The 27,916-nt window shown below is 37.3% G+C and overlaps 1 protein-coding gene across 3 annotated transcripts in view; it reads right to left on the minus strand.

The window, feature by feature from the left end:
* LOC129721836 (uncharacterized) overlaps window positions 1-27,916 on the minus strand; it is a 185,793-nt gene that overhangs the window by 94,534 nt on the left and 63,343 nt on the right. The window contains exon 1 of one of the 3 annotated variants that reach the window (XM_055674883.1): window positions 21,839-22,936. The exons of the other annotated variants lie outside the window; for them this stretch is intronic. The gene's annotated coding sequence lies outside the window, so the exon portion shown is untranslated. Of the gene's footprint in view, window positions 1-21,838; window positions 22,937-27,916 lie in introns of those variants that run through there. 3 annotated transcript variants of the gene reach the window in all.

The following is a 27,916-nucleotide window of genomic DNA, read 5'->3' on the forward strand; positions in this document are numbered from 1 at the left end:
AAGCTCAAACTGTAAAAAAAATGAAATATTATAGATATTTGCCTTTTCCTGCGAGATTTGGTGCCCCTAGCTGTTTCAAAAACATATCAAAAGCTCCAACTCACACCAACGCGAACGTTACTCGTGCGCCTCCTTTCACTGTTGAATCGATGGAGAATTTTGTAATTTTTGGAAATTTGAATCTAGAGCTCGATTGTAATAGAGTATAACTGCCTTTAATGGACCACTTAGTAGCGTAGCTGCAAATTTTGCAAGAAAAAGTGTAAATATCTTAACTGAATTAAGTATTTCATTATATATAAACATGAAGAAACATGTTTATCTTCTTTTCTGCATGAAAAACAACTAGATAATACCTCTATTTCCACATAATAAAAGAAATAAATCATCGCTTCAGTTTCCTTTAATGGGCCACCGTTTCCTTATTTGGACCACAACAATTTCCTAATTTGGGCCAGGTCTAAATAATATATCTCTTCAACCGTAGCTGCCGCTGATGAAACTAATTCTGGCTTACGCACAAAGAGTTCTGGATCTGGATCAACTGTAGACTGCACCCATTCTTTCGTAATAGGGAATCCTTTACGTGCCATCCGAGTTAACCAGCGAACAAATGAGTCCTCTACCGCGGCAGTCAATGCAGTTTGTTTACCTTTTCGTGGTTTTCCTGACCACTTGCTGCTTGCACGAAACATTACGGTGGATCGTGAAACATTGGAGCGCCTGCGAGCTTCGAAACACCATTTTTTATTGCTTGAAGACACTCAGTAACAGCTGCTTCAGTATATTTTTTACCAATTTCCGGCGTTTTTCCCATTTTTGCAGCAATATTATACAATAACTCAATCATAACAAATTTATGGTAACTATGGTAACTATGATTCGCAGCATTATTTCGATAATAGCTCTTGCTCGAAATGAAGCATGTCGGAATAAGGAAAACAGTATTATTTCCACCCTTATTTGGGCCACTATTTTTTTCAATATTTTAAGTGTTTTCTAGTAAAATTTATTGCTTATCTTTTAAAGACACTCTTATCCTACTCGTTCATTGGAAATCTGATTATTTTCGCTCGGAAAGCGTGATGTCAATACAGTTTTTGGTAAAGCCATTTCCTATGAAAACGTTAACAAACCATGGCAAACCAGGTAGCTGTTATTAAAAGACATTCTTTGCAGCTTTAATGAAGAATATTATAGTGAACGTCTGTTGCAACATTTCTAATGACAAGCATTATTGTTATTATGTTAGTATTTATAATGTGTAATTTGGTGTAAGAAGTTCAGGTGGTCCACTAAAGAAAGTGGTCTATATTAAGCAGATCTACCCTATTCTGGAGAAAAACTTTTTTCCAAATCCAAATTTCCGCCATAGTTCGTTTCCTAGAAGGCTATCGAATAATCAACTTAGCGTTTGACCGATTCAACAGTAAGAGGAGGCGCACGGTTAACGGTCGCGTTGGAGTGGGTGACAGTAACATAAATGTATGGGGGCACCAAAATTCACAGGAATGCTTAAATAGCTATAATCCTTCATTTTTTACAGTTTGAGTTTTAGGGTGTGTTGTGTTGTGTTGTTGTTGTGTTGTTGTTGTGTTGACCAGTGTTATCAACGAAAAATAAAACTAATGAACTTTTGAGAAAGCTCCGTAACCGGCGTTGTACGGCCTCCACGCCCACTTTTCGAATGCTCTCCAGATTCTACCCACCAACTGTTTGCAGTTCGTTGCTCTCCAGTTATTTTTGTACACCAAGAAACTAAAAAATCAAAAATATCTACGATATATTGGTTACAAATGGGGTCGAATGATCGTTCAGGAACGTTTGTGTTTTTTTTGCCGTAAGGGGTCATCCACAAATTACGTAAGGGTTTAGGGGGAGAGAGGAGGTGTCCAAATTTCTTACGAATGCTTACGAAGGGGGAGAGGGGGACTCAAGAGAATCTTACGTAAGATGGAAAAATTTTGAAAAACAAAAAAATTAACAAAACTAAAAACTCGCTGAATGATTTTGTACTTTACTTCATTTCTAATTGATTTTTATTTTATTTACTTTAACATGATATTAACTGAATCAACTTGTTTTGTTTTTATCCTCTACGAATACGCTATATGTAAAACAACTGTTCCATCTTCTAAAATATTTTTTCCCTTGAAGAAAAAATTTTACGTAAGATTCGTGGGGGGAGGGGGGTAATGCAAAATCTTACTAAGCCTTATAATGGGGGGAGGGGGGGTCGAAAATTTCGAAAAAAGGCCTTACATAATTTATGAATGACGCCTAACGTAATGATTCTTTATCTGGCCAAAATCCATACCTTTCATCGGCATGGTGTTTGTGGAGAAATGGAATCAACATTCTATTCAAACATTCGTTCTGGTACACATTTTGATTGATAGCCAAATCACTGTAACCATTATTTAGACAAGAAGACCGAAGTCCTTTTTTGTCCATCACTTTGGCCGGTCTTCCATTAACTTCCTGGCGAGTCATTGTTGAGGTTTGCCGGAAATTGTACACAGTCGGAACCGGAAAATTTTCGCTTTTAAAATAGTTTACAGGTAATTTACAGGTTACGATCTCCCAGCTGGTCTCGAGGTACGATGCTGGCTTAACAAGCCAGTCGTCGTATGTTCGAGTCCCGGCTCGGGAGAGACTGTTAGTGTCAGTAGGATCGTAGCGCTAACCCCGCCATTGTCCTGTAAATTTAACAGTCGGCTGCGAAGGCTGTGTATAGTAAAACAGAAGGTCGAATTCCGATACGGAACGTAGCACCAAGGCTTTGCTTTTTTACAAGTAATTTTTTGCCAAAATTTGTGTACAGTTCACAAGGCTTCTTGTTTCAACGAAAATTTTAGCAGAGCTGCGCATGCATAAACGAAACAAAACAAAAAACTGGCATATAGAGGCTGAAAGCTAACATTTACATACTCTCATTGCTTTCTGAACGTGTATGTTGTTGAGTAAGAGAGCCAAAAAAGATTTAAAATTTTGGTTGTGACCCGTTATTACTGTTTCTGCGAGCTTAATAAGAAATACTACTACGCGTACTCCTACAAGAAATCAACGAAAAGCTTACACTATTTCGATGAAAAATAAACAATTTCAGGGAAAGAAGGTCGCGTTTACTTGACAATCCGTAGAAAAACTGTCGGTACGATAATGGATAATTGAACAAGTTATTCATGTAAAAAGAAATCTAAAGAAATGAGTGAAAATTACATAAGGCGTCATTCACAAATTACGTAACACATGAAGGGAGGGGTGGAGGGAGGTTTAGTTTGCGTTACTCATTGTTACATATGAGGGAGGGGGGTAGTTGAAACAGTAACAGTAAACAACGTAACTGCGATTTTCCTTCAAATTCGAAAATTTCGGGGCTTAGCGTAACGAAATTTTAGGGGGGAGTCTCATTGAACGTTACTTATCATTACACAGGGGGTCTAAAATCTGGATTTTTAGCGTTACGTAATTTGTGTACGACGTCTAACCGTTCTTTTCACATCGATCATTATATTATATTAGCGTATATTAGCGAACAAAAAATTCATTTATTTGATTTTCACTTCACTTTCATCATCACTTAAAATTTCTGTGATCGTTTTTCTACTTTTCTTTCCAAGTTGATTTTATTCCAGATATTATCTTTTTGGAATTACCGAACACATTTCATGGTAAACTCTTATCCCAATTTGATCTTGCGGTGTGTTTTCAATGGATAATTACATCAGATTTTCCGAAAGCTAGATGAAGTCTTGCCGTAAGTAAACGTAAAAGTTACGAGCCCGGCGAGCAATTACTCTGCGACCTTTTGACGCACTTCTGAGCTGGCTAGGTGCACCAAAATTCACAGGAATGGTTAACAAACTCATCTCCCAGCTGGTCTCGAGGTACGATGCTGGCCTAATAAGCCAGTCGTCGTATGTTCGAGTCCCGGCTCGGGAGAGACTGTTAGTGTCAATAGGCTAGCCCCGCAATTGTCCTGTACACTTAACAGTCGGCTGCGAAGTCTGTGTATAGTAAAACAAAAGGTCGAATTCCGATACGGAATGTAGCACCAAGGCTTTGCTTTTTGGTTAACAAACTATAACCATTGATATTTTTTCAGTATGAGCTCTAGGGCAAAACTTGTGTAGACCAGTGTAATCCATCCTTTATCCAAGCGTTAGAGAGAGTTGAAAGGGAACTATTACTGAAATTTACCACTCAGACAATCAAATTGATGAATTCCAATTGAGTTGCTAGAAATACATTGGCAACAGAAAGACTGTATTAATTCTACGTTAACCTTGCGGTCGTCTCTCATATACAACCCTTTTACTAAGCTGAGAATTATTCGAGTTATGCAGCACCATAGCACATAATTTCCATTACGTAGCAGATGATGGATTCGACTTATCGGGAATTGGAGCTTAGCATAGGATGAATGGGGCATTGTCTTTCTTTTAATTACCGATCAGACATTAAAACTTGCAAATTTGATTTAACGAAATAGCAATGTGTCGATGAACAAAACTGCTACCTGTATGACGACAAAAATACCCGTGTGATTGTTACATCTAGGCGGCGCCGCGATAGACATGGAATGTGAAAAAGTGACGGATTGCGCTGTACACTGTTTACACATATATACTGCCGCTCATGGCAAGTCCGTCCCAATTGCATTTTTATCAATTTTGAGTTTATTTATGGAATCAATTCCTTTTTATATCTACTTTCGATAAAACAAATATTTTTGAATACTTTGTTCTGAGGAACTATGAAAAAATAGCAAGTTGGTTTGTCCCATAGCAAAAGTGATCGCAAGTCGGTCCCATTGAAAAAATCTTCGCAATTTAACCCCACAGCCAATAATGATTATGAATAATGTGATATCTACCAAAACTAATGGTCTTCAGGTTTAGAATTGGATGTACCAAGTGATATTCGATAGGAGGTTTGATTGAATTTTACGCGTTCTACATCGTGTGGCTCTAGCTGATAGTACAATGTTTTCTTCAAGACAAAGTTTCCACCAGTAGCTTCCTTCAGCTGTTGTTTGTTGACAGTGAACGCTTTAGGTGTGTCACTGTATTGTTAGTTGAAGCATTCTCTAGTAAATACTACTTTTCGTATTTTATCCGTATTTTATGTAACGACGTGCTTAAGAATTGTTCAATTATTGTCGTGAATTTCGTTTTGAAGAATTTATCAGTCATATTAAATACTTCGGTACGCTACTTAGCTGTTTTTTAACGGAGCAAACATTTTCCTAAGCTATAGGTATTCTTTCATATTTGTTTCCTCTGCTACGTGAAAGCTGTCCGCCGTCACGAACGTGTGACCGCTCTCAGGAAAATTTAGAACAAGTTCCTACACCTAAACTGACTTTAAATTTATCAGTATGTAAAAACGAAATCTAATTTTATTTTGAGCGGCGCAGTTGGTAGGTATATTGTGTTATGCTTCTCACAAAAAACTTGTTTAATGAAGCACGAAAGAAGGTCATTTATGAATTGACCAGCGATAGATTCATTCCAAACGCACGGTATAGCACCGCCATCGATTTGCAGTAGTTTGTTTTTCATCACCGGTCGTAGCTGGCTATGGGACTGACTTGCTATCATTCTGGCTACGTACCGTAAAAGTAATCGCATGTGAGTCCCAGCTTAAGATTTTCAACAAATTTTAATCAAATTTCGGTGTTCATGCAAGTTTTATGATGCAAAAGTGTTAGATTGTCATTGCAGTACTAAATTCTGTTGATGGTATTGATTGAAAAAGCATTTGAGTGCAAAATTTCACCTAAAGCGTTAGGATTTTCAATTGCTATTTTCTCGTCAGCACCAAAACGCAAATGGGACGGACTTGCTATGAGCTGCAGTATAGTCAAACGTTGTGCGCGAAGTTCATTAGTTTGTTGTCAACTGTACAATTGATCCAAGACAAGCGGTAAAGCAGCCAATTTCAGACTTCCATACGTTGCTTTTACCAGTAGAGCTAAACAAGCACGATCGAAGTAAGCAATCGAAACAAGGCTCTACATTTTTCGATAGTACAATAGTCAGCGCCACATAATAACAATTTTCCGCATTTTCGTGGATGCATAGCTAATTTTCTAATCGATAGCTGTAGAAATGACAAAAATCCGTTGGTACCCGACAGAGTTTCAAGCGTTTAAAATTGGACAAGTTTCGTGGCGCACTCGATGTTTTCGATTTTTTATTTTACCCCTATGTTGTCGTGGGACATAATTCTACGTCAAAATAATAAGCCTTCAAGGTACACTGTACTGTATTCATCTTTTCGTCTCTAATTGAAATTTAGTGAACAAATGATCTACCAACAATTGTGTTCCAGCAATCTTCAACATTATTTTCGAATGACTTTATGTCAATTGAACTTCGCTCTTCTTCAGAATTACGCTCAACAGATTGACTGAACAGTTGACTGAAAAAAGTTCTAGGTATTTACCGTTTGGAATCAGTTATGAGATTTATTTTCAATATTATTCTTTATTCTTGTTTTTCCGCGAACTTGAAATTTCTGATTTTTCCAAATTAAATGTTCATTCACATTATCTGATTTTGCGAAACTTAAAGATCCTCTTACCCAAACCTGTACTGTGATCAAAAATGACCCATTTGTGAGAGAGCAGATTTTGATTTTCTGCCTGCGATTTCCTCCGATTATACAATCGAAATTTCCTAAACCCTCAACTCAGAAGGGAGTACCAGATCCGTTACACATTTCGGAACTCTCCGTGCCTTTCCATTCCGAAGAAAATTGGACTGTTAAGATTCCGTTTTGATCGGAATTCAGATTCGGTCTTACCTTGACTCATGTTTTTCTTTGATTAAATTATATTTTACATTAAGGCTTTTTCGATTACTTGAAAAAATAGTCAAAGAATTCAATATGATCTGCAGAAGTGTCATTGGCAAGCTACACGCACGTAGCGAAATTTAGGTTGAGTATTTTTTCGCTTCAAAGATTGTAATTTTACGCCTTTTCCGCTTAACTCACATCGTCATGATTATGCGGAATGTTGCTTTCTTTTACTGTTGGTTAAATATGAAATCATAATGGATACATAAAAAACCGAAATAAAATCAAGTACATCTTCAATTTGTAGAAAACATCACCTGGGCCGTGTAGAACAATGGTTCCAGCTGTTAAAGTCACCTGTGTTGATTAGTTTCTAGCAGTTGCTGTAGACAATCGCAGCCCGAGCATCTTTAACACGTAGTCGCTCTGCGCTGCTGTACGTTAACACCGAAAGGGGCACCCATAAGAGCAGAACATAAAACAAATCACGAAAGAAAAAGTGAACCACAACAAGAGCGAGCGTGGCTCCCCGGCTCGACGCCTTCCTGCCACGGGTCCGCGTGATGAGCAGCAGCTTGCTTACTGCGAGCCCCGTCTTCAGGTGGTTTAATCTCGTTCAGAGGCACCAATATTAAAAATAACGGAGCCTGCATACTTCAGCTCCGATCTGGCCCGTCAGCTGGACTCGCCAGGCCGGGGCTGTAACTGGTGCTGCCGGTTTGCTGCCACACTTTCGGTTGCCTTCCCTGCTCCGTAGACAAAACGGTCGGCCGTGTTATTAGGCTGTGGACGGGAAATCGGTGTATTCCATTTCCACATTAGTGCGCGGCTGGCTGATTTGAAAAATTGGCCCATATATGTCAGTTTTTCGTTTAATGTTAGTGAAATAACTTTAAATTTAAAATAAAATAAATCTTTGATTGGTTCTAGCTTCGTTGAACAGCCTTGAAAAACCTGAAGCTGGTCTCATCCTTACAACTTTTTGAAAGTAATTAAGTTAGTTCAGCAACAACAAAAAAAAACTAAATTGCCAAGAATATAATTATCATGATTCCAATAATTTTATCAAGCAGACAGGCGGCGGCGTCGACATTCGGTTGGCTCCCTCTTGTGAATTTTTAATTACAACAGCGCTGCCTTACGAACGTTTCAGTACAAAAGTTGATGAACTCAGCAGTTTATTAGCGGGAAGTCTTTTCAGTACCCATCCAACCGAAACCCTTCAAAACCTTCTGAATTGCTCTCACATTCCGCCTAGCGCTCTGGTGAATGTTGTTACGTCAATTTCCGAACCGGCCAACCATGCGCAATTAGGAATATATACCTACGTTTTATCCAGATGAAATTGGGAAGCAGAATTATTCTGCAACAAAGCAAGCAACAACCGATAAAAACAACAGCATGAGCCATTAGAAGCAGAAAGAATGCCCTCTTGTGCTGTCGGGGAAGTATTCTTTTCCCACTATTGTTCCGGCCCATCCGATACGGTCGGTGGCCTCATGTGCGATGACCAACCGGAGTCATCGTTTTCTGGAGCTGGCGGTGAAGATTCAAAGCAGTGTGAATCAATTTCTGCAGCCAATGTTTTGACTTTATGCAGAATTACAACATCGGTCTCGGGAAGCATAATTTTACAACTTTATGTTCGTTGTGTCAATTTATTTTGCAATATAAGTATGCAAATTGTTTAGTACTGTAAAACGGCAGTTTACTGTTATTTCTCAACAGTACTTCAATATTATCTTGATTTACAAATAACTTAGTATGGCTTTTACGCGACGTTTAAAAAGTGTCGGTAACTTGAAAAGTCTATTGTTTACTTAGTTTATTATTTTTACAATCTGTTTATTAAAGGAACAATCGTATTGTTTGAAGTCCCGACCCTTTCTGTCCGTCTTTCTCGAGGGAAGCTCTCTCCAAAGTTTAAAGTAAAATGTTCAACATGATTATATCAAAAGAAATAAAATATTTTTAAATCTAAGACAAACTTGGTATACAATCGAGTAATGAGACAAAACTGAGCCGAAAGCTGTACAATTATTATTTTTGTTAGGCGCAAAAGATTTCTTTTTTTCGAAAATATTTGAAAAATATGTATAAGAACAGTTAAACAAATGGTTTAGGCGAGAAAAGTAATGAACTCGCATAAAATTCCTGAAAAAAAAGAAAAATGAGACACCATTCAGACAAATTTAATCCGTTTCCAAGTTTCCACCGTTTGTTTGATGCTAATAAAAAATCAGTGCTCTTCTACATATTTCATACCATAATCACCGATTCGTTGCGCTTGGTTACACATCTATCATCATGAAATTAAGCAGTTGTTGCCCCCAACAAACAAGTATTTGTTAGTCAAATCAGCCGTTGTATGCAAGTAGTGCACTAGCAGTGCTGCAACTTTAACTCCAACCGCAGGCCGAAACGACGCCGCCAACAAAACATGCAACATCTACCATACTTTTTTTATAGGAAACAGTTTTTTCACCTAACCATGCCTGGCGTTGTGAAAATTTATAACAGTTTCAGTCCTGCAGCTCATGACACTTCATGGTGATTTTGACAGCCAATTACCGTCAGCAAACTGCGTTTGTTTGTGAGCATAAATTATTCTGCATGCTAAACGCACTCTATACTTTATATAAAAACGGCAAAACAGTACGTAGTAAACATTTTACGAGTATTATAGGCCCTTTTGTTCAGTCAGAATAAAATCACGATCAAATTGTTCCCGCTTCAGGAAACTGTACCGTGAAGTGGAGCGTCGTTGGCCATTTTTCGTTAGATTATTTCTAATTGATCTAACAATGGTTCAAATTCTTATGAAGAAATGATAGAAAAATTACTATAACTAAAAAATAAGCTTTGTTTTTTTTTCAATTTTCTCAAGACAATGAGTAGAAGTAAAACCTGTACTGCTAGTTTTTTTTCTGGCGATTAAAATTTATTATGTGCGATGTTCATTTCAAATACATTAATCCCAGCTTAGGGTGTTTGGAAAAAAACTGTTTAAATGAGATTCTAAACTATACAGCTCTGCAGCTATTGTACGAAATTTGATGCCTCTAATTTTATGGCATGATTAGTAGGTTCAACTGCTGCTGCGATCATGGAAAGTACAAACAGTAGAATCAGTTACCGGAGAAGCGACGCTTAACGGCATGTCTCCGATAGAAGACGATGAGAGCTTTTGTTGGCTTGCGTTTCATTCCAAAGAACGCTGCTGCAGCGTCGTTGGAGAAGAAAGAAAAAAAATTATTTCTTTCAATCATATTATCAAACAATAGGGTGATTATACAGTCTGAGGCTATGCCTTGCTATATATGTTCAGGTGTGAAGTGTGTGGTTTATGCGGAATGGGTACTTAATTCGGCTGAACCGGTAGTCACGTGTGCACACTTTTATGTCGAGCCCAACCTTTCATATTAGTCGGTTTATGATCGTGTTTAATCTGCTTCTTCAAATCCTGCTGGCAAAGGAAAACACCACTTTGGAGTAGCGTAATGCGAGATCATGATTGACATCATGTACACGAAAGGTTAAGCAGAGTCTTTTGGAAGCTTAATTTGTTTCTGCTTATTTTGGCTGTCAGAGCGTAACACAAGCCACTACTGGCAGCCGTACCGAGCATAAACATGTGCGCAGTCGCCGTAATGCTTGATTTCAGATTATATTTTCTTGGTGAAAGAAGTGCGATCATCAATCATTGTGGAAATGACTCGCGGTGGGTAACAACAGTTTGTTCGAAAGGCAGCAAAAAAACAAGCACCTACCTACCTATCTACTATGTATTGTTCGAATGAGGAAAGCTACATTTCTTTTGTTGTTCACTGTATGAAAAGAAGAAGGAAATTATTAGTCTGAAACAATATGCTCTCTGGCGAGCAAATATTACACAAACCCACGTCGATCGCGAAACCGACCATGTTCAACACATGACTACACATCAGTGTTTCTTTTCCTGACTGACTTTTTTTTGTACGCGCGTGGTTGCCCTCTAATCGATCTTTTTGATGGCTGCGAAGCTTTTCGAGCCCTCTGGATTTATTTTGCTACACAGTATAGTTAGCATACTAACCATTGTATAACACCGTGTTATACTAGCAAGTTTCCCCAATTACTAGATGGTACTTATGTCAAGGCTGGACGCTTTATCTGAAAACAATTATTATGTTCTCCAAATTCGTACAAGTTTAGATCTAATTTAGCACTAAAGTTGTGTTACAGCTAGAATTCGGGTCCAATAGAACCACTTTGTTGATAATAAAGCTGAATATTAGTTGCGCAACTTTTAGCTGTTTGTAAATAAAAACGCAATTTCATTTTCAAAATAATAGTTGCAATGAATCAAGTAAAGTATTGCCCAACATTAGTTACAACTTAGTCCCATCTTTCCGGCATAACCTGATTACCGTTGCGATAAAAGTGTTTGATGCTATCCAATTACGAAGCAAGCCATTTTTCAATGTTTCCATATGAGGAGAACTGACGGGTATATTGGAAATATGACGGGTAGAATGAGACTTCCCATTACAGTATTTCTATGTAATTTTTTACGACTTTGGCAGTATGAGGCCGAGCGTTGTCATGCAGTAGAATCACATTTTTGTGCCACTGCTCATATTGTGGGCGTTTCTCGCATAGTGCTCAGTCTAATCGCACCAATCGCTCCCCAGTGATGGTTTCATTCGGTTTCAACAAAATAAATAATACCGACCTGGTCCCACCAAATAGGCAAATACATAGCATAACCTTCGCATCGTGAGTCAATGACGTAGAAGCATGACCGGACAGTTCCCATGACTTTCTATCCTGTGGGTTACTGCAACGAATCCATTCCCATCCCCCACAGTGGCTGGACTCTGAACAAAAGTCGGAAAAAACTTAAAAGTCTTTTTTATATTTATTAAATTCTGCTCGAGCGTCTTGATAGAATATTTACACTACACATTACACTTTTTATCCACTTTCACTATTTAATTCTATCACTTTTCACTTATCACTTGCATATACGTATTTCAACGCTTACTTAGCGCCTTCGTCAGTGCTTATTTTTATATTATTGAAAATTAAATATTATTACAATTTTGGGGTGGTGAACTCATTTCTGATGTCAAAAAATGTTGAAAAGAGCAATTTACGCACCTAAAGTGCCGTTAGGCCGACTTCATGATCAGATATATTTTTTGCTCAAATCATGCTTAAAATTTTAATAAGGGAACCGCTCTTATATTCATCTCAACCCCTATATTCATCTCATTGCTCTCTGCGTTGTCCAATTTAGTGTAAATTTTTACTTTTTTTTTAAATGTAGCTTTATTTTACCTCTTGATTCAGTCGAGTAGTCGGGAGCTATTTTATTTGAAAAATTTTCAGCTTTTAAGCCATTTGACCAATTTAAGATTTTTCTACGATATGTTAGAGGTCTTTTAAGGAAAATTATGATATCGAACGGTAGTTTATTTTAACGTCAACGAAAACATAAAAGACGATATATTTTTTCTCATCAATTCAATTTATCCTCTTTTTATACATATTGTAGTACTGAAAGCGACTTACAAGTTTATATAAAAATGCTTGAGTTACTGGAAAAACTTCATGTATACACTAAAGTCGCTTTTTACGCGTGGGATACGTGCCGCGTAAAAAAAACCGCGTAAATTCCGGAATCCGCGTAAATAAAACGCGTAAATTCCGGAATCCGCCTAAAAAAAAGCCGCGTAAAAAGTCACCATAGTGTACTTCCCAATCGAGCATTTCCTTCAAATATACGAAACTGAATATTTTACAACTGACCACCATACGTCTTCATAATTTTATTTCCAAAATATCTCCCTATGAGCAACGATGTGCAAAACAGAACCCAGAAATCAAAAAAAGTACAATAAATTTCCCATTGGTTGTTGGTAATCCGATCGTTCCAAACTGTTTTACAAGATTGTACGGTAGAAATGGAATTAGAAAAAACATGTTTTTTGGCTTCCCAGCAATATGTTTTACCTCGATTGAGAAATTGGTTATATTTTTGGCGAATCTTGAAAATCAACAAAAAATTACATAAATTTCCTTTCAAAATGAAACTTACTGGATCGAAATCGGATTAAAACTCAGGTAGTTACAGGTATTTGGAGTTAAGTTAAAAATTGTGATTTAAAACATGAAAATCATCAAAATTGCTTGATATAACAACATGCAAAGTGCGACTAAAAATCGATACCTCAACCGATTGTCATAAAACTTTGAGAAAAGGTCATTTACAGTTTGATAATCTTCGAAAAAATGCAAAACATTAAAAATATTGACGTGAAAAATCGAGGTTTATTCCGGCTTCCGACCACTGTGCCCCGCCACGATGCGATGAAGAAAACACTTCCTTTTTTGCCGCTAGAATAGTTGTTCACAGGCGAAAAAATGACGCTCAAAGTTCCTTTGTTTTAAAAGCACATGATCGCTTGGAAATGACTTGGCAGGTGACATACTATACAAAAGCAAACTGTTCCTGCGTTTGGCATAAATCCTTTACGAGATATTCTTCCAATTCAGTATCTTCTAAAGCTTTTGGTTTACCTTTACGTAGACGACACTCCTCAACTTCTAAATTCCCGTGTTCAAAGCGAAGGAACCACCACGGTTCAATGTTCCACTTTAACCAGCATTTCCGTAAACTTTTTTAAACTCTTGGTGCGCTTTAGCCACCGTTTTTTTTTTGTTTTTTGAATAAAGTAAGTAACTTTTCCCGAGGATGACGACTGTTTTTTTTAAAAAGAGACATTTTTACATAACTAAAAGTACATGATGCCATAATAAAATCACAAAGCCATATTTAAAGAGGTTTGTTTACCATATGTCTCAGCTTGGTTCATCTCGTTTTAGACATGTCAAAATCGACCAACACTTACTGCTGACGCCATCTATTGACTAACAACGAGAAGTTAGTCGCGATTCCAATATAATTCGTCATCTTCTGGCATGAACAAACTATTTATTACAGCAATTAACCCTCTAGTGCCCAAGTTAATTTCTAGACGGACTTCGGTAAAACCACTACAACCACTAAAACCACTAACCACAATCATTTAACTTTTCACGAAAAACTAATTCCTTATGTTGTTTAGATTTATACTCCCAATCGGGGTTTCACATTTTCGAGATATAAAACAACTGAACGTTTCACGTAGTCAAGATTGTTATTCGAAAAAAGCGGAGTTAAAAAACACCTCTTCTCCAGGAGAGCTGAGTTCTGTTGCTCGCAGCAAAATAACATACTCACTTGCTGCTTACACCACAGCCGAGCGAAACACAGAAATACATCGCAACGCTGCACACCGCTGAGACAATACAACAGAGACAACATGAATTTTCTCTATGGAGAAAATGATGCGGAATGGCGTCTATATTTTTTTCAGTTTCAAAATTCAAATCAAACGCAATCTATTATTCTGCCTAGATGCTCACCAGATTGTGTAGTTATTGTGAGAAAGCTCATCTTAATTTGTTATCTCTCAGAAGAGGTGTGTTTTTGCAAGCTAATCAGTTACACACGATTAGGGTTAAAAATGTATCAAGAGATGACAGTTCTTTTCAAAACATTCGAGAGCGTTCCTCTATGATAGTACTAGTTTTTGGCATTCCAAATTTGTATGGTACTGCATAAAATAGACTAAACTGAGTTGAAAAAATAACGTAGGAAACTGTCCCAAAACGATTAAACTTTGAGTGAACATGATAGTGATCAGTCTAAATTCTCTGATTACTTTTACTCTAAAGCGGAAAACGTGATTGGAATGAGGTCGATATCTCGTACCTTTTTCGATTAATTGAAAAATAAAACCCGCAAAAGAAAAGTAGCGTAAAAAACATGACTATACATATAACGCTGCCGTCTAGTTCCCCATACACGATTGTTTTTTCTTCGTTTACTTTATTTCCATGTCGACGATGGTATGTATGTTGTATATAACAATCGATATGCGACACACACATCCATCGATACACAGCCGCCCTATTGCCGAGTTTACTTTTCTTTGCACGAGAGCTGTCCGAGCCGTTTGTATTTTATCTCTTACGCTTATTCTTCCTACAGCCTTTTTTAAAAGCCATCAAACGACATTCGTCATATGCGAATAAAAAAAGTGGAGAAATATCTCCGGTGGATTTGGGCTGTTGCCAAAACGCGCTGTTTGTGTAGCACTTCTTCTTTCTACTACGATCGCTATTTTGAAGGCATCCTTCAAATAATGCCAAATTGACACACGTAGGGGCCGTTCCTAAATCACGAGGTCATAAAGAGGGGGACGGGGGGGTTTGTCAAAAGACCACGCACGAGGGTGGGGGGGTTAACGAAATGACCACGAGAAAGTGATCAAAATATGGCCACGTGGTTTAGGAACGGCCCCGTAGTACATTTTTTGTTTCCTTTTGTGGTGCTCTGTTGCCAATGCATTTCCAGTGCGATTACCCGACTGCTAGCGCGGGTAGGTATCACGAGCAAACAGCAACAGAAAAAGTATTTTGAGGAGACAGTACAGATAAGGCTGTACTCTTGGGATGCCTGCACACGATTCGCTGCTCTCTCACGTCGATTTGCTCACCAGTGTGAGTGTTTTCAAACGAGTTTGATTACGGAATTCTTAATTTTAGCTCTCAATTCAAAATTGTTTGTTTCCTTTTTGAGCCCTTCAGCTGTCGAAATCAATGCAAGAGCATTCCAGTAGTTTTAATATGACTAACAAAATGCCTGAAAAGGAAACATATGATTTTTAGTTGGTGGGAATATTGATCTTTGTCTTTCTCAGGCCCTATTAAAATTGTTTGAAAATTCCGTAAAAATTCCTTAAATACAAACTGGATCCAAAGAATATCTTTGATAAAGAAATGTACACATGTAGAAACGAAACCTGCATGTGTACGAGTCATTCGAAATGGGTACGAATTTTTAATTTATTAAAATTTAAATCGAAGTGAAGAGTGAAGAGTGATCACATCTTCCTATTCACGCTGCTCTGATGATGGTATTTTCCTTTCGAGAATCCTGGTTTCGACGTCATTTTCTGAAAAATGTTGTTTTTACAACGACTCAAGAGACTCACCTATTCAAGTGTTTAAGTGTGATACAAACAATGACATCCAGGAATACAAAAGTATATGTGCCATGTTCTGAAGAGTTCATCACTGGCAAGTAATTTAAAATTGATGACATCTTCACTGCATTGTTCCAAAATTCGGCAATTTCTGTTACATTTGAGAGTAAGTTCTCAGAGCTTTTCTACAGGGTGTTTGATAAGTTCGAACACAATTTGAAAATGTATTGAAAATAAAAATATTAGATATTTTTTTCTAAGTAAATTTTTACTGAGGTGTTTATTTTTTTTATATACCTCATTACTGTATTTAAAATTTTGTTACATGATTTTGTTGCATCAAATAGTATTTCGAATTAGGTACATTTAGATTTTCTATTGGGGTATCGTTTATAAACATTATATATCGTATGTACAGTTTTATTATTTTTAGTAAAGTGCGATTTGTTGTTCCTTGCAACTCCGGATATTGGAGAGATGGGAAATTTCGGAACCTATTCAAGGCTGAGATTCTCCTAGATGTTATGCTCCACAAGGGCTGTATAGTAGGGCAATCTGAGAATCTATGTTTAAGTGTTTCCTCAACACCACAGAAGACACAATTTGATGTTGCATTACGACCTTCTCGAAAGTGGCAAAGATTATGCTTAAGTTTTTCGTTACAGATCAGGTAGTACATGGATTTTTCCTCTGATGACAACTCCTTCCTATTCAGGTTTTTCCAGACTCTACACCAGTTCCTGTTGATTAGGCCTTCAGTCCTGTTTCCAGGAAGTCTTTTTAAGTAATGTATATAGATCCTCTGTGCAAATGGTTCCGCTAATACCTCCAGTGGAATGTTGATTAGTTATCCTTGATGATCTCCTTGTAATGCCCCATTTCTACTGGAATGTCCTTCGGTTCCTCGTTCTAAGGGCGTACTCATTTTAGTAAGATAGTATCTCTCTCGCTTTTTGAAATCGGTTTACCAGAAAGGATCTGCTTTTGCGTATTGGACAGTGCAAGCCCACTCCATTCCATATGAACTGTGAGAGTTGCTGCTTTAGAATCGATCCTATTGTAATATAGGTGTTCAGCAGCCATATTCGTTGCTTTATGTTCAAGATTCTAGTACGGCTCAGCCACACATTTTCCCAATTTTTTCGAATGGTTTCATCGATCGTTGCACTAAATTTTACGCCAAGATTGTCACTTCATTCTGTATAATTAATTCGGGAGGTGTGGGGAAACTTTCCGTTAGCTTCAGTCCCACGGTTTTTTGCAAATTAAGCCGTGCTTCAGATTCCTCTCCAGACTGCCGAAAATAGTCGAGTATTCTTATTAATTAGTTTTTTCAGGATGCTTGACAATAATCGTTATGTCGTCTGCATACGCTGTGACGGATTCTCCACCATCATTACATATCTCGGATAATTTATCTAATAGGGGTTGAAAGTAGATCAAGAACAGGCACATGTTGTTGTGGGTGTTATAGTACTGATTTTTCTTCCATTTGAAGAACGATGTCAGTTTGTTTTTGACAAAGCTAACCCACCACTCTGTCCACGTTTGATAATTGTGCCTTGATCTTTTCCAGTATGCTCACTTCCTTCGCAGTTCCTCCAAGTTGGCTGGACTTAACAGGCAGTTGTTGAGTGTCCATGATGGCCGGGGAACACGTTCCGCTACGTGTTTATTGAGAACATTTACGACATATCAGCTGAGAGCAGCCTTGTGCTGACGAGCTTGATACGTTTCTTATATCAAGAGAATCACACGCGGCACGCACCTAGACCATCGGTATCTTGTCCCAGATCATGGAAACGAGCTTCTTAAATTGGTTCATAGTGCTCATTTTATGTCCGCTCTGCCTGCTAGCATGTTCGACCATACAAAGAATATCAGAGGATTAAGGCCCGGGGAGCTGGGTGACCAGAAAGTTATATCGAGAAAATCCCTCAAATTCTCACGACACCACGTTTGAAGATATTCGCCGTGTAGGCGATTCATCCCGTAGAGGTCGAAGCCAACACCCGATCATTTTGGACATTGTGCGGTTGTTGTAAGACAAAGAGTTTCTCATCAGTAAACTCGAACTCCTGACCTGCGTGCCGAGAAAGTACTTTAGTATGACGTCGCGGTACTTCTTTATCGTGTGCGGTAAACAAACAGCAAATGTCAGCAAGTCGACACCATGTGCCTCGGTTAGCCTATATATAAGGGAAAGTTAACATCAAAACCAATACACAGAATGCACATGGTGAACACCTACACAACGATAAAAAAATTGTATTCGAACTTATAGAACACTCTGTATAACATCTATGAAGTACCATAATGAGGTAATCCAAACCCGTACTTTTTTTATAAACTTTACTAACTTTTTCTGTTAGCTAACTGCTGCTGAACCTTTGCTAATGTTGTGAAAGATTACTCAAATTTTCCATCAACGGTTCATTAAGCCGAGCGCTCGTCGGCTTGAATAATTTGTAATACAGAAATTTTATATCATTTTTTGGATAAAATTCTGAAAAAATGAAATGATTCTTTTTTAATATTAAAATTTAGTTTCAAGATTGTTTTATCAAAATCAAGAATATAATATGGGTACAACAATGTTTCCATTGCGGCCTTTTTTTTCAGAATTTTGTTTCAATGTATGTAATTCCTTCGGTTCAGATGACAAATTCCAATATATGTTTAGACAATTTCAAATACTGAAAAAATCTTCAGGTTTAGTTTTAACCAATCTCATTCAAAATGAAATTCCAAATTCATGCACAAGCATGAGGTATGAATTATTTGAAACTAGTTGAATTATGCATCAATTATTCCATCAAAATCATCACTGCGTTCATGCGTTAACGATACTGAAACAGAACTGAGACAAAACAGTTCAAAAATTCCAGAATAACCAAATAAAATCTGTCACTGTTGGGCATGAATAGAAACCAATTTAATTCCAGATTTGGTGTTATTTGGTAACTTTAAAATTATTGTTTAAAAATTTCAGTCCAACTTCTGTATTCATTTTCAAGCATATTATGCAAATTTTGTCTCTTAAATATTAGTAATTTCACAGCAAACAAACAAGTTTTGTACTAATTTTAATTTATCTTGGATTTTATTTTTTATGGTCTTATGTTTTTAACCTTGATTTATTTTAAATTTTGTCTTGAAATGAGTAAAAAGGGGCAATGTGACAGAAATTGGGCCTACATTTTTTTTTGATACAGCATTACATTCTTTCAAATGCATTGCTGCTTCAGCTTACGTCATTCATAATAAATAGAACTACAGTTTTTTCTTGCAATTGTCTTAATGACTGTGTCCTAAACACTGTCTTAAAAATCTTTGTGTAATCGATGCGATTGCTTAAATTGCTTGCTTATATTTTTCTTCTCTTTCTCACACGTATAGGGTACAAATACGGTTCAGGTATTTGATTCTTCCTAGTACCACAAATCAAACGCTAACCGTTGTGTTTTTAATCGCTCTAGATAAATCCAACCTAAGCTGAACTCATTGCTATCTTTTCGTCGAAGGTCAAGTTTGGGTAATTTCGTGACCGGCACTTCGTTTCGGCATTCGTTCGTTACCCCGCTGCTGCAGCGATTGTGACCAACCGAAACGGATTAATCTCAGCGTTTATCATTCGCCACGCACTGTGGCCACTTCTGTGCTGCTCGTGGAACGTGATTTTGCCGTCGCTCGTTGCAAGCCGTTTCCTGAAAAACTTCACCCCGATTCGTTTGTCGAGCTTGAAACAATTACTCTAACCAGATCAGTGTGCTTTCAAATGGCCATTATTAATTGCCTTCGTTCGCAAACAGTTTGAAATGGTGCTGAATTTGAAATCTAGTTCTCTCGATGGAATTTTGTCTACTTCAGTGCAGAAATGGCCGCCAACCGAGTTGGGATAATTGATCGGTAAGTGCTCTCATTTGGGGGAGAAATGAAGTTTCGTGTTGCGGGATATCACAGGTCAACACGATTTTTTTTTTGCTTCGATACAAATTCTCGCCAAATTTTTGGCATATTAAATTGATAGCATCCTCTCAAGTAAATGCATTATGATCTCAAAAAGCTTCCTTCCGTTTATTACGCGGAAGCAGGAAACTGATACCTCAAAGCTTTTCGTTGCCTAATGACCGTCCGTCACTAGTAACAAAATGACCAACGTTAGGTTTCAATTCATTGCACTGTTTATATTTTCCACCAGGCCAGGCTCCTTCACGGTCCAGAAGATATGTACCAACCAAGGACACAGCACTTCAGAATGGTTAGGTCGCAATTCTCGTTACCCATAATGGGTGTACAATTGTATGTCGAGCTAAACAAAAAAGTATCGACATCGTACAGAAAACACAAACATTGCACCCAATAGCGAGAGGATAACCAATTGAAGGAGCTCAACCAATCGATTTTCATCGGCCGTCGCTACTACCCATCGCGAACTACGACGATGTTACAGCACCCCGTCACTTTTCGCTATGGTTATAATAATTATCAGTCGAACCATTATCAATTAGCACAACACTGGGAGCTTTCCCCCTTCCCCACGGGGTGGTACGTTGAAGACCGCATCGCATTTCAAAGTAAGAAACACGCCGTTCGAAAGGAACCTATTGGCAAATAAAACCGAACCCCACACACTCAAGCGTACCGGTGTGTGAAATTGTGCGATGATGCAAGTGAACTCGATTGATTGCAGGGGTAATTGTAATATCTAGCCAGCGCGCGGTGCCTTCCGGGTGCTACAACCGATAAAGACAGGCAGAGTGAGGGAACACAAAAAAATGGCATCTTGCGGTTATCAATGTACGGAGAACAAATTGAGAAAGAAATCGGAATGCAATTTGCAGGTAAATACAAGTTACTTTCTTGGAGACTTCGTTTGCTCACAGGAAGGAAGGTTTCTCAATATCCTGCACCCGGGGCTTCTAGTAGACGTGTTACTATCCGGACTGAATTCAAACATATGTAATGGAAGCCTATTTTGGATCTTAAGCTTAATAATCACATAATTTAATAGCTATTCCCTTACAGTTATTTAATGTATTCTTGTTGTTTCTCTATCACCAATTTCCAACGTTACGGTAGGTTCACTATTCTAGTCCGTTTTGCATTTTTATGATTCCGATTGAAGATTTTTAGTTTGAATAGGATTATTGTTTTTTATAAGCTTACGAAATAAAAAATTATTTTCTACATTGGGAAACCGCTACTATATCTCAACACTTATATTTATCTCAACGCTCTTATTGCTCCAAATTAACGTTAATTTTTACTAGCAGTTTGAGTAATCTTTCGACGCTTACTGAGTGAGAACTAAACTACTAGAGAACTAGTTCTGAAAATTCTATCAGCGGCGAGGCTCGATGTAAATGTACCAGAACTGAGAATGCGAACGAAATATTCATTAAGGCTAAATAACATGTGATAATAGCGTTATAGTTACGGATAATTTAAATTTACATATGATTAGTTCTGTTCCACAATATTGTGGAATATGCAGTTTTCAAAACTTACTGGGTCTTGTAAATTCATATTTGAATCATAATATTGTTGAAAAATATTTGGTGCTACTGAATACTTTTAACTCATCGGCTAGCGGGAAAATTGTAAACCTGCAACAGTTGCCTAACCCAAAAGCGGTTCGAGAACTTCCTATTTTCCAGCTCACGGCCCCAGTAGACGTACTTTGCGTCGCAATCAGGAAATCTCCGCCGAACGCCAATCAAAGCAACGAACCTTACTGTTGTACCCTCGAAGTACTACGTACGTTGTTATGTCCACACAGGTTCGTCAGAAACGCGGTAACGAAACCAATTTTGCAAATTTCAAAACAGAAAAGAAAACTGAAACGCGTCAAGAGAGCCCACCGTTCGTAACAAATAGGTTGAGTGCCTATATTTTACAAGTGCGGTACCCCAGCATACTAGCGCATAGTAAGCACTACCCCGAATATTTACCTTGAGTGACGGTCTACTGCAGCTATCGACGTTCGATGGATCGTGGCCGCCAGCGTAAAGCACGCAGTTAGCCGCTGCCGTACGGACTCCTCGTGTAAAAAGTGCTCCAAAATTAATAAGTTCAATAATCCTGTTTACTGCCCGTCGTTGTGCCGTGTGGAATTTGCTTTCTTCGCTGCACACATTTCGTCTGACGTTACACTCGATTATTTCCACTTTTATTACTTTGTGCTTCTTTGTAGCCCATCCAACCGATCGTACATAAATGGAACCAATAATCTTCCACTTTATTAATTAACTGTTGTTGTTGTTATATATGTTTCAAGAATTACGTTCGCTGGAAATCCGGCATACAATGAACCATTTGCGGTAAACACTATCCAGCTTTTCGGCGATAAAAACATGTGGCATGCAGATAAACGCTTATCGAATGATATCTGCGGTCTTTTTCCTGTACACGAACACTTCGCCAAAAGCACGAATAATCGGTTCTTTTTGCACTAATAAACACGGTTCAATTTATTTACTTTTCAGCTGGATGTTATTTTTTAACATCACCACGAGGGTATGGTTTACGATATTAAATCCCTTTCCAAATGGAGCAAAACTCGTCAACAGTTACTGCGCATCGGAGGTCAACCGACCGTCACAAAACAAATGCTATTTAGTTCCCGATTCTGAAACTTCGATTTCGGCTACCACCAGCGAGTACATAACTTCTTCTACACCTGCAAAACGCGTTTCCTCAAAACTGAAAGGTTGCGTTTTTTTTGCTTCACCATCTACTATTTTCCCAATTTCCACCGTTTCTAGCCCATCAAACACTTACTACCGACTGACGGTTCGCACTCACGCTCGGACGTTCCGTTACGCGATTTGGCCGCGAACTGGAATAAGCACAATTTGCCTGAAAAGCACCCTATTGCTGCACACCGTTCGAGCCGGACTGAGCAAGAGCACCACGCAGGAACCACATATCTGGCTAGCGTGCCCCCAAGAGAAGAAAGCATAGGATAGAAATTGTGGTATGCCCCGATCGCAGACGAACACTGAACAACAACACTTCGCAACACCGCCGCTGCCGCTGGCTTCAACTTGCTGACTGATATCGCTCTGTTGGGGTGCGTGCTTCCGCGCCGACAGATCGCCTCGTAAACAGAGAGGAACGCAAACGCGAGAGCACGAAAGCTTGAGCCGGGCAGCAGCAGCAGCAGAGTGGTGTGAGAGCACACCCGTAGAAGAAGAGCATTTCGCAGTATGATCGCAGAAAAAATTAACCGTTCGAGCTTTTGCGATCAACGCTTTGTCGGGTTGGTGATAAGGGGCACGCATCTCAACTTTTGGAGCAAGTTGTGGATAAGGTTGTTACTTTTTTCTATTTGCGTGAATTTTTCTGCGTAGTAGAAAATTGTTTGAAGGTAACGAACCATTTCAACTGGTGTTGTTTGAATGAGGCAAATTGCATTGATGTTCCAAACTAGATCAGTTCCCTGAGATTTTAAGTAGTTTTGCGCTAATCTTTGTCGAAAGTTCATTCAGAAGATTTTTTCTACAAACAAGTTCAGATGTTAAAAGATATAAAGGACCAAACACCAACACTTATCACTCTTACTTAATCTACTACTAATTTTAATTTGTTTACTTGTAGATTTAGTTAGCTCTTCATATATAGCTCTTGCGGTAGCACTAAACTAAAGATCTTGACCAAAAAATCAATAAAAGAACGAATCTTTTTAGTTTCGCACTATTCAGAATTTCATTTTGTTCCTTTTATATTTTTTCTTATGCAGCTATAAATCAGAAAATAAAACTTATTTAAATTTTAAATCATAAAAAATTTCCATGTAAAAAAAGTTGAAAATAATTGAAACGTATAGATTTATTGAACTGAAAACACTGAAACAAATTTGTACATCTTCGTTACAATAAAAAGCTCTTTCGGTTTTAAACCATTGAGGAATTTCTATTTGTTCAGGTTCATTGCCAACGGCATTGAAATCACTCATTGCCATTCAAGTCACTTTTACTGATTCGCAAAGAGACGAAATCACATAGACGTTGGCGCAACTGGCAGAACAAGTAAACATTCAAAACTTTAAACATTACACATTTTTTATGAATTCAAGCAAGTGGGATTGCTACCACAGTTTTAAAGTTTTTAGATAAGCACAGAAGTTATTTTTTACATTGGCACAAAGTTTAGGTAACATTAATTAATATTTTCATCATTGACACCTAGGATTTTCTTCCGTCGACACCTTGCTTTGTTCTAATAGATTGACTGTGAAACTATGAATGTTGATAAATTTTACTTACAGCTGGAAAAAGATTATTGTATACTGATGGAACGCTCTACTATTTTTGTGAGGATTAGTTGAGAAAAAAGTATTATTGGTTAGATGGGAAAAGCATGAATGTGAAAACCAATGACAAAATTAGAAATACAAAAACGCAAATATTTTAGGTAAATTGAATATGAAATTGAATTTTCAAAAACCAAATTAACATATAATCAAAAAATGGCAAAAATCTAATATAAAAAACGCAAAAACTATTCAAAAGTATTATTACATACTGATGAGATGACCAAACGTAATCTTTTCTTTGCATTCGTCTATTTCAGTATCCAAGTCGGTTTACAATGCCAAATTTCTTTCAAAGCGATGCTTCTGCCATTGGAGTCGCCTCTATTTGAAGGAATTAGTGACATTATTGTTATTTTTCACTAAAAACATTTTAATGGTAAAAGTAACTGAGGATTCAAAATGAATGAAATAACACAAATTAATCTTCCTAGCAACGTTTTAGGTAGTCAACAGTACAAACATACCTAAATTAAAAATATGGAAAGTTACAAGTATTTTTAGAGGTTGTTTGTTTGATTGGTGTACCATCTTCCGCAAAGTTATAGATAATAATTTTGTTTTACCGGAAAATATACACCATGAAACAAAATTAATTTCAAAGAAAAATATCTAGGAAAAGTTGAAGTATTATCTCAGGAAGCTCATTTTTTTTTAATTTTTTGTATTTTTTATGAAAATCACAGCAAAATTAGAAAGTAAAAATTCAAACCAGAACGGTTTGTTCGATTAGTATTATATCTTCAGCAATTTTGTAAACTGCAACTTTGTTCTTCCAAAAAAAATGTGGAAGAAAAACCAGAGGCAAATGATCATAAATTAGGTATCTTAAAAAATTCACTCTTAAAAAACCTGATTTGTTTAAAAAAAAAAACTACACAATGCTAGCTAAACATAGTTATTTGGACTTGAGGAAAAATCTTAACTTTTCAAATGAATTTTTTTTTTCAAAGTTTTTCTTCCACAATGTATGTTTTTTTTTTTTTTTTGAAGGTCAAAATCATTTATCTACACGCAAAAGTTGGACTGTGCGTAACCACATCAATATTGTGTCTTTTCGGAGCATTTTTTGTACTGTTTCGGAACCAGTACAACGAATGTGTGTTGTTCATAACGCATTTGGTGGTCTAGCGAATGTTCAATGTATTGGACGGCTCAAAATCAAAACACTTTTGAGGTATTAACCGGTGCTAGTATTGTTCTAGTATTGGTAATATTGTTCAAATGCTGCTGTCGTTAAATCAGTGCAAGCAGTAATCAATACTGATGGTCTTGGTACTGACTAGGTTAATGCAAATATGAACTAATCGATTCACTATCATGAATCCGCTCATTCAAAAACATCATCGAATCAATAACAATCAAAAATACATTGGATTTGTTTAAAACATTTTGCATTAAACGACGACTCTGTTTTTATTCATATGCATTCGGTTACACGTTACTGTCACCAGTGTCAGTAAATTCTGTTGCAACAATGCTCGCTATTGACTGTTTCGGTTGCTGACAGTGATTAGAGATGCACGAGCCTTTGATACGCACCGACTCGCGAAAGTAACCAGCAGTTTATCGAGCGCCCTAAAACTGATCGTTTGCCCAAAACCGAAGTCTACCGAAACACTACGGTTTTGTGTGTATTATACATATTCTGATTTCGATCTCTGTCAACGTATTCATTACGCAACTGTTGCGTTATCTTTTTGACACATTTGCGGCTAAGACAAGACGCGACAGCTGGCTTCTTATTTTTCTTTTCGTAACGGCCGTCATCCCCGTCGAAATTTTTTTGAACGTTCCTTACTGTTGATGCCAGAATGATTATTTTTGACAACTTCTGCAGGTCAATGAAAATAAAACAAATTAAAATTGCAATATATAAGCGAATAATACTCAATTTTTATATATTATTTTATGTACAATAAAGCATACTTCTACTATTAATTTTTTTCTTCCTAAGTTTCTTGGTACCCAAATTATTTCTTCCTAAGTTTCTTGGACTTCAACCGAAATAGTAAAAAACGATTAATCAATGCATTTTTAAAGTTATAACAGTGAAATACATTACTCGGTAATATCATGTACCTTGCATACTTTTGCATCATTATTTATGAACAATTAAAATAGTTAAATTATGACTCTCCAGCATCACTGCTTTACAGTGAAAAGTAACCTCGTTGTATTTTCTATGTGACGATTGCGTTACCGGATTCAGCCAATCAGCAGCCGGTTCAATTTGGTTGCATGTAACGGTGACCAGCTGTCGCGTCTTGTCTTAGATTTGCGGTGCAAAGCCAGAGCATTTAATGTGCGTTTTGAGAGGACACATCGGTTGATGTAAGCTTGAACTTTTGCGTGTACAACTTTGCTGAAGGCACTACACCAATCCAACAAACCATTTCGCCTCTAGTAATATTTTCATCATTCACTCGGTTTAGTAAGTTGAATTTATGTCAACCCTATATGATATTTTAAAAGAAATCAAATGTCAATTTTGAAACCATCCTCAAAATGTTTCACACTAGTTCTGTTTTTTATATCTTGCGCTATAAAACTTTTTCGTGTCTAATTTGGTTCGATTTGCTTGATTAAATCTTGAATTATCCAGAAATTTAGGTTTCGCAGTAATATTTTTTACTTCCAAAAACTTCCATTTGCCTAAAATGATTCCATTTGCTTTATTGGCTCTTCTGCCGCTCATAGCAAGTCCGTCCCATTCGCGTTTTGATGGTGACGAGAAAACAGCAATTGAAAATCGTAACGCTTTAGGTGAAATTTTGCGCTCAAATGCATTTTCAATCAAGACCATCAACAGAATTTAGTACTGCAAGAACAATCTACACTTTGCATAGTAAAACTTGCATAAACACCGAAATTTGATTAAAATTTGTTGAAAATCATCAGCTGGGAGGGTTTGCTTTTACGGTACGTAGCCAGAATGATAGCAAGTCAGTTCCATAGCCAGCTACGACCGGTGATGAAAAACAAACTACTCCAAATCGATGAGGGTGCTGAAGCTTGCATATGGAATGAAACCATCGCTGGTCAATTCATAAATGACCATCTCTCGTGCTTCATTAAACAATTATTTTGTGAGGAACATAAAACAATGTACCAACTGCACCGCTCAAAATAAAATTTGATTTTGTTTTTACATTTGATACTACTGATAAATTCAAGATCAGTTTAGGTGTAGGAACTTGTTATAAATTTTCCTGAGAGTGGTCACACGTTCGTGATGGCGGACAGCTTCCACGTATCAGTGAAAGCAAATATGAAAGAACACGTATTTACTTAGGAAAATGTTTGCTCTGTTAAAAAACAGCTAAGTAGCGTACTGAAGTATTTGATATGACTGACAAATTCTTCAAAACGAAATTCACGACAATAATTGAACAATTCTTAACCACGTCTTTACATTAAATACGGTTAAAATACGAAAAGTAGTATTTACTAAAGAATGCTTTAACTAACAATACAGTGACACACCTACAGCGTTCACTATCAACAAACAACAGCTGAAAGAAGCTGCTGGGGGAAACTTCGTCTTGAAAAAAACATTGTACTATCAACTAGAGCCACACGATGTAGAACGCGTAAAATTCAATCAAACCTCCTATCGAATATCACTTAGTACATCCAATTCAAAACCTGAAGACCATAAGTTGTGGTAAATATAACATTTTTCATAATCATTATTGGCTGAATAATGACAAAA

Source organism: Wyeomyia smithii, chromosome 2 (genome assembly GCF_029784165.1).
Source record: "Wyeomyia smithii strain HCP4-BCI-WySm-NY-G18 chromosome 2, ASM2978416v1, whole genome shotgun sequence".
Taxonomy (NCBI): Eukaryota; Metazoa; Arthropoda; class Insecta; order Diptera; family Culicidae; genus Wyeomyia; species Wyeomyia smithii.